Genomic DNA, 11,450 nt, shown 5'->3' on the forward strand with positions numbered 1-11,450 from the left:
TGCCGCGGAGCGGCTGGGCCCGTGAGCCATGGCCGGTGGGCCTGCGCGTCCGGAGCCTGTGATCCGCAACGGGAGAGGCCATAACAGTGAGAGGCCCACGTACCGCAGAAAAATAAAAAAAGAAAGAAACATTGCCTGGTTCTAATGCAGTGAGGACCACATGGAATGCCACAGTGCCCTGGCACCTTGCAGCTCAGCTTCTGAAGATGAGACGGGTCCTTCCACTGACTTAATGCACTCTCAGAGGGAGTAGCACAGTCAGGCCCCCAAAAGCCTTTATGGAGGATGTGTGGGGACGTTGAGAAGAAGGTACAAGGATTGTTCAAGAACTGGAATGATAACCACCACTGCCTCACGCCCCACCCCAGAGACTCCTAGAGATAAGGGGCTGGAATGTTCTGATTATGGAGGTGGTGGCAGAAGTGAGTTATATCTTTATGTGGGCCCACTGTACCCACAGGCTAGGGAATCCTGGTGAGACTGGAGTACAGAGGAATTCATTACAACGGAAGGAGCCCACATCACCTCTGTCACCAAGTATGACACTTAGAGGAGTTGGTGAATCATAGCCATTGTCTTACTAAGTACTTTGTACTCACATTGTCTGCTAGTATTCTTTGATTCAGATAGTTCATTCTTATAGTTTCTTTTAAGGAAAAAAAATAAATATTCATAACACTATAAAATAATAAAATGTAAGAAAAACCCCAAAGTCATCACAACTGGGTTATCAGTTTCCTAGGGCTGCCATGACAGAGTACCACAGACTAGGTGGCTTAAAGCAACAGATATTTATTCTCTCAGAGTTCTGGAAGTTAAGTCTGAAATCAAGGTGTTGGCAGGGCCATGGTCCCTTTGAGTCTCCAAGTAGAATCCTTCCTTGCCTCTTCCTAGCTTCTGGTGGTGGCTGTCAGTCCTTGCTGTTCCTTGGCTTACAGCTGCATCACTCCCATCTCCGCCTTCACAGTCACATAGCCTCCTTCTCTGTGTGTCTCTGTCTTTATATGGCATTTTCCTCTTATACAGACACTAGTCATATTGGATTAGGACGCTGATGACTTCATCTTAACTTGATTATATCTGCAAAGACCCTATTTCCAAATGAGGTTACATTCGCAGGTACTGGAAGTTAGGATTTCAACATATCTTTGGGGAGGACACAATTTAACCCATAGCAAGTACACTGTGATACATTTATGTGTGATGGAATACAATGTAGCTATCAAAAAATAGGACTATGAAATCAATCTCTGCTGTTAGAAGTCAGGACAGAAGGACAGTGGTTACCCTTGGGGAAGAGAGATCACAGGCAGGAGCCATTTGGAGGGTTTTGGGGGTGTTTGTAATATTCTTCTTCTTGATATAGTAGCTGGTTACGTGGATGTGTTCAGTTGGTAAAAATTCATCCAGTTGTACACTTATGAAATGTACACGTTTCTGAATGTGCAATATATTCCAATGAAAAGTTAATTAGGACGTAGTGCTGGAAAAGTATATTGACTGACATGGAAAGATGGTCATGATACATTACTGAATGGAAAAACATCAGGTTACAAAACCATATTGCAATATGATTCCATTTGGAGGGGAAATGTATGCATCATCTAGAAAAGAAAATGTCTGGAAGGGCAGAGGAAATTGCTAACACTCAGCTCGAGTGGAAAGAAAATACAAGTGTTTTCCCCTCATTTCCACTATTTGTATTTTCTGATTTTTTTATTGCAGCTATATTATTTGTATAATCCTTTCAATTTCATAAATGAGAAAAGGGTGAATTGATTACAACAAATAGGAGATTCACCTATTAGGGGAAATCATTAATTTAGATCTTTATTTCACACTATATTCCAAAATGCAATAAGGAAGGATTAAAGAGTTGAATTCAAAGAATTAAAAACTGGAAGAAAACACTGATAAAAATGTATGAGATTCATGAGACCTCAGAGTGGTAAAGCCTTTACTAAGCAAAAAACAAAAAGGTAATAGATGAACCCCAAAGGCAATGGATAGATTTTTCTACATTAAAACATTTGAAAGTCAGAAAAACCATAAACAAAACTAAAAGACAAACGTCAAACTAGGAAAAATATTTATGGCAAATATTGCAAACAAAAGGTCAAGATCCTTGGTATATGAATTACCGTTACTTTGTAACAAGGAAAAAGCTGGTACCTCGAAAGAATAATGGGCAAAATATACAAATAGGCAATTCACAAAAAGAAATGCAAATAACAATAAAATGTATTTTAAAGTGCTTACTCTCACCAGTAATCAAAGAAATTTCATCTAAAAACAATGGCATAAAATTTTGCCTATCAAATTAGCCAAGATCACAAAATGCAAAAATGGAAATTGGATCAGTAGCTTAATTTAAGAATTCAAATCAACACTCTCACTTTGGGAATATCTTAAGCTTTCTCTGATTCTTCAGCCTTTACTGCATTCTGCCCAGAGTTGCTTTATAATAAATGTGAGTTGATTCAGTTGATTTCACACAACCATATTTCCCCCTTCTGATTTTTGACCTGCCTGACATTTGCTTGAGTTTCAGCCAGGAGAACAGCCACAGGCACAGGGCCAAGAAGATGATGTCATTCTACAGAAAGTCAAGTGTCAGAGTTCTGAGCTCCTTGTATGTGTAGAGAAAGGCACAGGAGAAGGTTGAACTCAAATTACATGTAAAAATGTGTAATTAATCTTTTGCATGGTTTATTGAATAAGTTACAAAACTGTCTTAACATTCAGACCATTTTCAAGGTGTGTGTGTGTGTGTGGTGTGTGTGTGTGTGTAGACGGTTGTGCAGGGGCGTGGTGGGAGGTGGAAGACAAGTGATATGCACGGCAAACCCCTGGAAGCACTTTTATCACTGCCAAAAGCCAGACTATAGTGATATAGCTCATCTAATGAAACTGCTCTCAATGTTAATTAACCAAAAGGCGGGGGAGGGCTGAAAGGAGTGAATATTGAGACAAAGGACCAGGACTTCCTGTAATTTAAGTAAAGTAGAGCAGAAGCCATCACTTGGAAGGAAGGGTCTGAGAAGAGTTAAAGCTACCCAGACAGAAATGCCACTTTGTATGGCAGCACTTAACCTCCTCATCAGCTTTTTACCTGTTGATGATGTCACCTCATCCATGTTCAGGTGTCTCCAGACTCTACGCTCACCTGCACCTGCTCATGCTCTCTCTCTCTCCCCACATCAAATACTATTCTCAAGAATAAAGAATACATATGTGTGTGTGTGTGTGTGTGTGTGTGTGTGTGTGTGTGTTTAATTAGGCATAGTATGTGAAGTATATATTTTCCATGTTTTTAAGTTTTGTCTGTGATCACAAAAGTAACGTGTTGTTGTTAAAAAAAAGAACAACCTCAAACCATACTAAGTATAGAAAATGAAAATTCTCACACTTACCTTTATCCCTAATCCCATTATTAGCAGTTTGGTGTGGGTATTTTCCCAAAAACGGAGTATCTTAAAACAACCTTATATAAAATTTATTAATGTGATACTAGCATATGTCAATGTATACTTTAAATATACAAATAGAGACAATCGACTATAAAGTCACAAATGTTCAAAATACCCACCTCAGGACCAGAGCCTGTTACTGGTGTAACAGTCTACTGGTGGATGTGGTTCTTTAGAAGACTCTCTGTGTATGTACTAAAAAATACCAGGCAGAATAGTCTGTGCTTTGGTAGAATTCCAAGCTCGGACTATTTTCCGTGAGGAGATTGTCTCCTGGAACCCACGAGGAAAAGACAATAATGCAGCTACTCTGCATCTCAGTCCTGCTCAGGCAGGAAATAGGTGAGCCTTGCCCTGCAAGAGGATGGAACTCCTTGGAGTAGATGGCAGGAGATGCGGAGAGGCCGTATGGAAGGTCCAGTGGTAGAAGCGAACTGCCCTGGTCTTAGAGAGACAAGATGGTTGTGTGGCCAGACCCTGCTTCTACTTTCCTGATTGACAATGGGGACAGCTGGGAGCAAAGGCTTGGCAGTGTGTTGGAGCCCCAGGTTCTAGGCAGCAGGCCTCAGTGCCATCTCTAGCCAGGAAAGCAACTAGAACTGGCCCTAAGCATCCAATATAGGGGAGAGATGCATTCTGGTAACGGAGGCAACAGCGGGGAAGAGAGGCTTCTGGTTACAGTCTCTCAGTTTTGTGGTTTAAGCCGTGACAGTCACAGACTCAGCTACACACCCTGGTGGAACCAGGTCAAGTAATGGTGTGAAGTCCTCCAGCCTCAAGGGGGCACACCTGAGTTCTGACCCCATTAGCTGGACAAGAGCACACGGATACCAAAGAGTATCCAAAGCTCCCTGACTCCCTGCACTATATCCTCCTACATCAAGGGCTTCCCTGTAGCTTTTCCCCAATTTGCCAGGCTGCTGGATGAGACTGTCCAGGGTGTATCCTACACAAACTACCCAGACAAGAAGGCATGCAGAGGCCGAAGCCCTGCCCACACACCTCGTGCCAAGCTGATGGCCTTCCTGTGGCCTGAGTCCACCCAGAGGAAGGGGTGCCTTTAGACAAACGAAATGGTAGCAGTGGCCCAGAGTCTGTCTACTGGATCAACACTTGGTCCTCAAAAGTCTTCGCTTTATCAATTCAGCATGCCAGTTGATCATTTGCATCCAACTTTGTATTCCTCCATTCTACATTCTGTTGGGTAAAGGGGCTCCAGGACTAGGCTGGAAGGCTAACATGCTGGGCTCAAATTTCTACCCTGCTGTTGTCTGTGTGCTGGTGTACAGCTTGCCTACCTTCTCTGGGATTCGGCTTTGCCATAATCTCTAAGAATCTCTAAGATCCCTTCAAGCTCTAAAATTAAATGATTCCTTTGGGCGTCGAGTTTGAGAGATTCCCACACTGTCAAATTTGCTCCAACTAGTCAAATGATCTCCTTGGGCTTTGAGATCACGGCCCCCACCCCTGAGTGGCTGCTGGGAGAAGCTGGAAAGCGCACCTTTGTTAAGCCGACCACACTCTCACTGAAGCCAGCCACCTTCACTTCCACATCCTTCAGACCCTGGTGCATGTCCCTGAAGATGTCCTGTGGTTGCCATGAGATCCCATCCCACTCCATCTCCCAAAACTTCCAGTGGTAGCACTTAAGCTTCTTTTGTAGCTGGAAGATTTGAGTAGATTTCCGGTTCTTCAAAGACCTGCTTGATTTGAGTGGCCTGCTGCTTGTCTGCACTGCTGGCAAGTTTCAACTACTCATCAGCGTTGTCCTCTGGCATGTTTGTACAACCTCGATCTGTTATGTAAACTTCAGGGTCTTCTGGTGCAGGTGAGCGATAGCAGCCTTTGTGCGCTGAGCATCTCATATTCCATCCATGGAATCCATTGGATGCTGCCATCAGTGCGAGTGGAAATCTGGGCAAGGCTACTTACTTCCAACTACTCCATTCATTCTTAGTTGAAATGCAGCAGCAACACAAGCTATTTCCATCACAGTTAAGCTGCTAGAAGCATCAGTCATAGCTAGAGACTTGGGCTGGCCTGACTATAACAACTGCCATCTTCTGGCCAGATTTCCTATTCCTATTGATTTGGTGACTTCCCCTTGCGGTCTCTGGCTTGCCCCACCTACTATGAAAATTCATCTCTTCCTTTATCTTGGATGGCAGCTAGATCTGCTGTAGGACTCATTCAGAGCTGTGGGGTGGGTGGAGACACCACCAATCTTAGCACATGCGTTCTTGCTTTCCAGATCCATTTCAGGCTCGGGTCTACCTGAATTTGCTGCACATCGTGTGGAGACACGGATGACCTCCTGTGCTGGTGTTGAAAGAGATGCTTCAAGCCTTGGCCAATCACATTATTGTTCTCCAAAGCATTATGGGTCATTTTAACAATGTGTGTTCTGATTCTGTCTGCTTTCTGGCCTCTGCATCTGCAAAGTAGTAAATGTGGCATTTTCTACTTTGACAATTTCTTGATGCTATTTTTCCTTTCTCTCTCTTCCCTCATTAAGGAAGGTTTGCAGCTAAGTCACCCTTCCCTGACCTGGGACACTGTACCAATGGTCCAGCCCCTCCACCCTGCCTCCCAAAACATACCTTTTGGTTCTTTACAACACAATGTATCTTTGATGCTGACTGTCACCATGACATTGAGTCACCTGACTCAATGAAACAACAAGTACTCTTTTGCTAATGACTTAGCTGCGTGATTGGGTGACTAGACTATACTTGGAGGCAGTAGCAGGAAACGACAAGCTACGCTAATTGCAAAATTCTTTGGATCTGTTTTTGATTCCGTGCAAGGGATGTGGTAAAGTAACGGAAACTGAACTAAATACAGGTCCAGCTCTGGTTCTGCCACTAACAACCTGTGTGGCCTTGAAAATGCTACTTTAACTTTCAGGTCTCAATTTCCTCACTCATTCAAAAATATCATTTGAATATCCTTATGTGCCAGGTGCTATGTTTATCACAGGTAAAGAGAACATGGTCCAGATCCCTTTGTTGGTGGGTAACACAAAGAAAGAAAGAAAGAAAAGTAAGAAAGATAAGAAAAGGAAGGAATGAAGAAAGAGAGGAAAAGATGGAAGAGAGGATGGGGTGCAGGGTGGAGAGATAAATTAGGAGTTTGGGACTAAAATATACACACTACTATATATAAAATAGATAAACATCAAGGACCTACTGTATATCACAAGATATCCTGTACTGTATATCTTGTGATAACCTATAATGGTAGAGAATCTGAAAAAGAATAAATATTATTTGTATTATTGTTGTGCACCTGAAACTAACACAACATTGTAAATTAACTATACCTCAGGTTTTTTTAAAGGTCATAAAAGGGAGCAAGTAAATAATCACAAATTATAATATAAAACTGAGTATTTTTCAGCTTTTTCTTTATCCATAGAACTATTTACTCAAAGAAAATCTACCAAGGCAGCCCATGAGCTGACCTGGCTGATCTCCACCTCTCTCACACATGGCACTCAGCCCTTGCTCAGCCCATGCCTGCCTTCTCATTCCTTCTGGATCAGGCTAAACTCTCTCCCACCTCAGGGTCTTGGCATTTGCTGCTCCTCTGCTTATAACACTGCCTCCTACATTCTCAGATGGCCTGATCCTTCGTTTCCTTCATATCTTTGCCTAAATATCACCTGAGAAAAGACATCTCTGTTAAAACTATCTAAAATAATTCTGTGTCTTCCAGTGCCCTTCCTACCTTACCCTGCCTTGTTTTGCTTTTCTTTGTTTTTCTGGGGTTTTTTTACATTTAACTCTAGAAATTATATACTCATTCTTTGTCTCACAAATGTAAATTTCATGACGAGGCATTTATCTTATTAATTTCTAAGTTCTTAGCTACTAGTACAAGGCCTGGGGCAGAGTAGGAGCTCAATTAATATTTGTTGAAAGAACATGGGGAGAAAAAACTAATGTGGAGTTGGTTTTGTTGAAACATTAGGGAAGGAACTAAGTCCTACACCATCGTTTCCCTCCCGATGTAGCCTGTGAGGACACTTTCAGGTCTAACACTGTAGGATTTCATGAATCCATTGATCAGGAAAGAGGTCTCATGTGTTCAACTTTATTCATTATTCTTTTTCTTCAATTCCAAAATTTGTACTTTGTTCTAAGAATTATGCTAATAGTACAAATAGCATTATCTATTCTGTCTTGCAGTTCATGGTCTACCTATGAAAACAGATTAATCACAATTATAATATGACAGATGAGCTGGGAAGACAGAGTAGCTTCATGCAGGGCACCTCAAGTTCCTCATCTATAAAAGGCATATTTACTTCTTGACTTCAAATTTTGTTATAAGAATGAAATGAGAAAATGGATATGAAATTGCTTGAAATACTGCATAACATCTTCAAATGTCCAGTATTGGTATGGTTATTCAAGATCAGATAGGATTTCAGCAAAATGGTAGAGTAAGGAACTCCAAAAAGTATGTCCCTCCATGAAAGCAATGAAAAAAATGTCAAAAACTGTAAGAATCAGTTTTGACAGGAATCTGGAAATTAACCAAAGGCTTGCAATAACACAGGGAGCACTTACTCAAGAAAAACAGCTAAATCTATGTTAGAATGGTTAGCTTTGTGGTGTTTTAACTTACCCTAGTCCAACCACCCACTCCCCAGCTCAGTAACAGCCTTGAAAATAATGGTCCACATTCTCAACACCAGAGAGAACAGAACAAACCCCATTCACAAAGAATTGTCATTATTTGACCTACTAGTGACTCTTTGGAAGACTGCTTGAAAGGCTATCTTCATCTCACTTGACTCAAAACTCAACTAGTACTAAAGCCACTACCCAGGAACATTTGTCAAAAACAATTACAAGGAAATATTTTAGTCAGAGCTGCCTGAGGCAATGGATAACAGCTGGGCAAACAACAGACTAACCTGGAAGCTTGAAAAGAAAGAGTAAGGAATGAAGAACTTTGAAGGGCTCCTAAATATTTCCGGGAGTATAGAAGGCTACTTACATGCCCAGAGCTGTGTACCTGCTCAAGAAAGACCCAAGAAGCCCTACACTCTCATTACTGGCAGACCTTGAGACTCTGCACAAGCAGAACACGAAGCTTAGGACAGAGCTGTAAACTTCCAGACTAGATGCTAAATGTATGCCCCAACACTCACAGAGAGCCTGTTGGCAAAAGCTCTAAGAATTTTTGGCTCCAGGTGTTTAAGGAAATCTCTGTCCAAATCATTAGGTAACCAATAAATGAACAGACCAGAAACATCAGTAGCCATACATGGCAAAGAATACAGACTTTACAGTATTAGTTCAGAAAAGCCACTAAAAAACAAAGACCAAAAGTACAACAAGCAGCAACAACAACAAATCCTAGGGAGGAAGGAGAAGCTGATTTCCAGAGTTGCCCACATAATATTCAAAACGTGCAGTTTTCAACAAAATATTACAAAGGATGTGAAGAAACAATACACAGTGATATATAAAAGCAATCAATAGAAACTATACCTGAGGAAGTCCAGATGTTGGACTTACTAGACAAAGATTTTAAATCAGCTGTTTAAAAATATGTTCAAAGGAAACCATAGAGAAAGAACTAAAGAAACTAAGAGTGTCTCATCAAATAGAGAATAGTCCAGATTTGAAAAGTACAATAACTGAAATGAAAAATTCAATAGAGTAGCTCAGCAGCAGATTCAAACAGGCATGAAAAGAATCATCAGACTTGAAGAAAGTTGATTGAAGTTATCCAGTTTGAGAAAAAAAGAGGGAAAAAAATGAACAGAGCCTAAGAGACCTGTGAAACACCATTAAGTATATCAACATATGTACAAATGGGACTCCCAGAGGACAGGAGTGACAGAAAGGGAATGGAAGAACATTTAAAGAAATAATGGTAGAAATCTTCCTGAATTTGATTTTTCAAAATTAAAAAAAAAATTAATCTACACATTCAAGAAGTTCAAGAAACTCCAAGTGGAATCAATTCAAAGAGATTCACAGAGTTGCATTACAATCAAACAGTTGAAACTCAAAGAGACAATCTTGAAAACCGCAACAGAGAAGTGACCCATGTACAAGGAATAATCAATAATATTAACAGCTGATTTACCACCAGAAAATATGTAGGGATATCACATCCAAAGTGCTGAAAGAAAAAAATGAACAAAAATTAATACAACATATCCAGACTTGGGCTTCCCTGGTGGCGCAGTGGTTGAGAATCTGCCTGCCAATGCAGAGGACACAGGTTCGAGCCCTGGTCTGGGAAGATGCCACATGCCGCGGAGCAACTGGGCCCATGAGCCACAATTACTGAGCCTGCGCGTCTGGAGCCTGTGCTCCGCAACAAGAGAGGCCGCGATAGTGAGAGGCCCATGCCCCACAATGAAGAGTGGCCCCCACTTGCCACAACTAGAGAAAGCCCTCGCACAGAAACAAAGACCCAACACAGCCATAAATTAATTAATTAATTAATTAATTAATTAATTTAAAAAAAAAGAAACATATCCAGACTTATGGGATGCGGTAAAAGTACTGTAGAGAGGGAAATTTATAGCTATAAATACCTACTTCAAAAGTAATAAAATCAATCTCCTAATCTTTCAAGTTAGACTTGGAAAAAAAGAGCAAACTAAACTCACAGCAAGAAAAAGGAAAAGATATTATAATGGAAATACACAAAATAGAGAATAGAAAAATACAGAGAATCAATGAAATGAAAAGTTGGTTATTTCAAAAGATCAACAAAATTGAGAAAACTTTAGCTATGCTGACCAAGAAAAAAAAGAGAGAAAAGTACTAAAATCATGAATGAAATGACTAAAATTAGTAAAAGCAGGAAGGTAGTACTAAAACCACAATTACCAAAACTGACCCAAGAAGAAATAGAAAATCTGAACAGACCTAAAAGAAGTATAGAGATTGATTTAGTCATCAATAAGTTACAACAATGAAAAGCCCAGAACCAGATGGCTTCACCTGTGAATTCTATCAGATGTTTAAAGAAGAATGAACACAAATGCTTCTCAAACTCTTATAAAAAATACAAGAGTAGTGAAAACTTCCTAACTCATTCTATAAGAACAGTATTACCCTGATATAAAAACCAAAGGTATCTTAAGAAAGGAAAATCATAGATCAATATCCCTTAAGAATATAGACATGAAAATCCTCAACAAAATACAAGCAAACCAAATCCAGCAACATATAAAAAGGATTATACACAATGACCCAGGGGAATTTATCCCTGGAATGCTGACTCAGTATATGAAAATCAACAAATAAAATAGACCATACTAATAGAATAAAAGGCAAAAACCACATGATAATCTCAACTGATACAGAAAAAAATCTGACAAAATCCAACGCTCTTTCAACATAAAAATGTTCAACAAACTAGGAATAGAGGCAACTTCCTCCACCTTATAAAGGACATCTATGAAAAACTAACATCACACTTAATGGTAAAAGACTAAAGCTTTCACTCTAAGATAAGGAACAAGACAGAGATGTCTATTCTCACACTTCTATTCAACATTGTACCAGAAGTTTTAGCCAGGGCAATTAGTAAAGAAAAAAAAAAAAAAAGAAAGAAAAAAAATTCCAAAATAAAATTAAGAAAACAACTGTATTTACAATAGCATCAAAAAGATAAAGTCCTTAGGAGTAAATTTAATCAAGACAGTGAAATAGTTACACGTTGAAAACTACAAAACATTGTTGAAAGAAATTAAAGAACACCTAAATAAGTGGAAAGATGTCCCATGTTAATAGATTGGAAGACAATATCATTAAGATGGCAATACTCCCCAAAGGTCTACAGATTCAATGCAATCCCTATCAAATTCCAAATGCCTTATTTTAGTAATGCACCATTATTGTAGCAAAGGCTAACTAAGACAACATATACCCAAGAGAAATGAAAATATATGTTCATTCATTAACTTGTACACAAATGTTCACAGCAGCATTAGTCACAGTA

General features: G+C 39.9%; 1 pseudogene; it reads right to left on the reverse strand.

The window, feature by feature from the left end:
* Positions 1-4,896: 4,896 nt before the first annotated feature.
* On the reverse strand, positions 4,897-6,119 carry LOC103085545 (transmembrane and coiled-coil domains protein 1 pseudogene; annotated as a pseudogene).
* Positions 6,120-11,450: the final 5,331 nt, after the last annotated feature.

The sequence above is a fragment of the Lipotes vexillifer genome, unplaced genomic scaffold (genome assembly GCF_000442215.2).
Source record: "Lipotes vexillifer unplaced genomic scaffold, Lipotes_vexillifer_v1.1 scaffold311, whole genome shotgun sequence".
NCBI classification, from domain to species: Eukaryota; Metazoa; Chordata; class Mammalia; order Artiodactyla; family Lipotidae; genus Lipotes; species Lipotes vexillifer.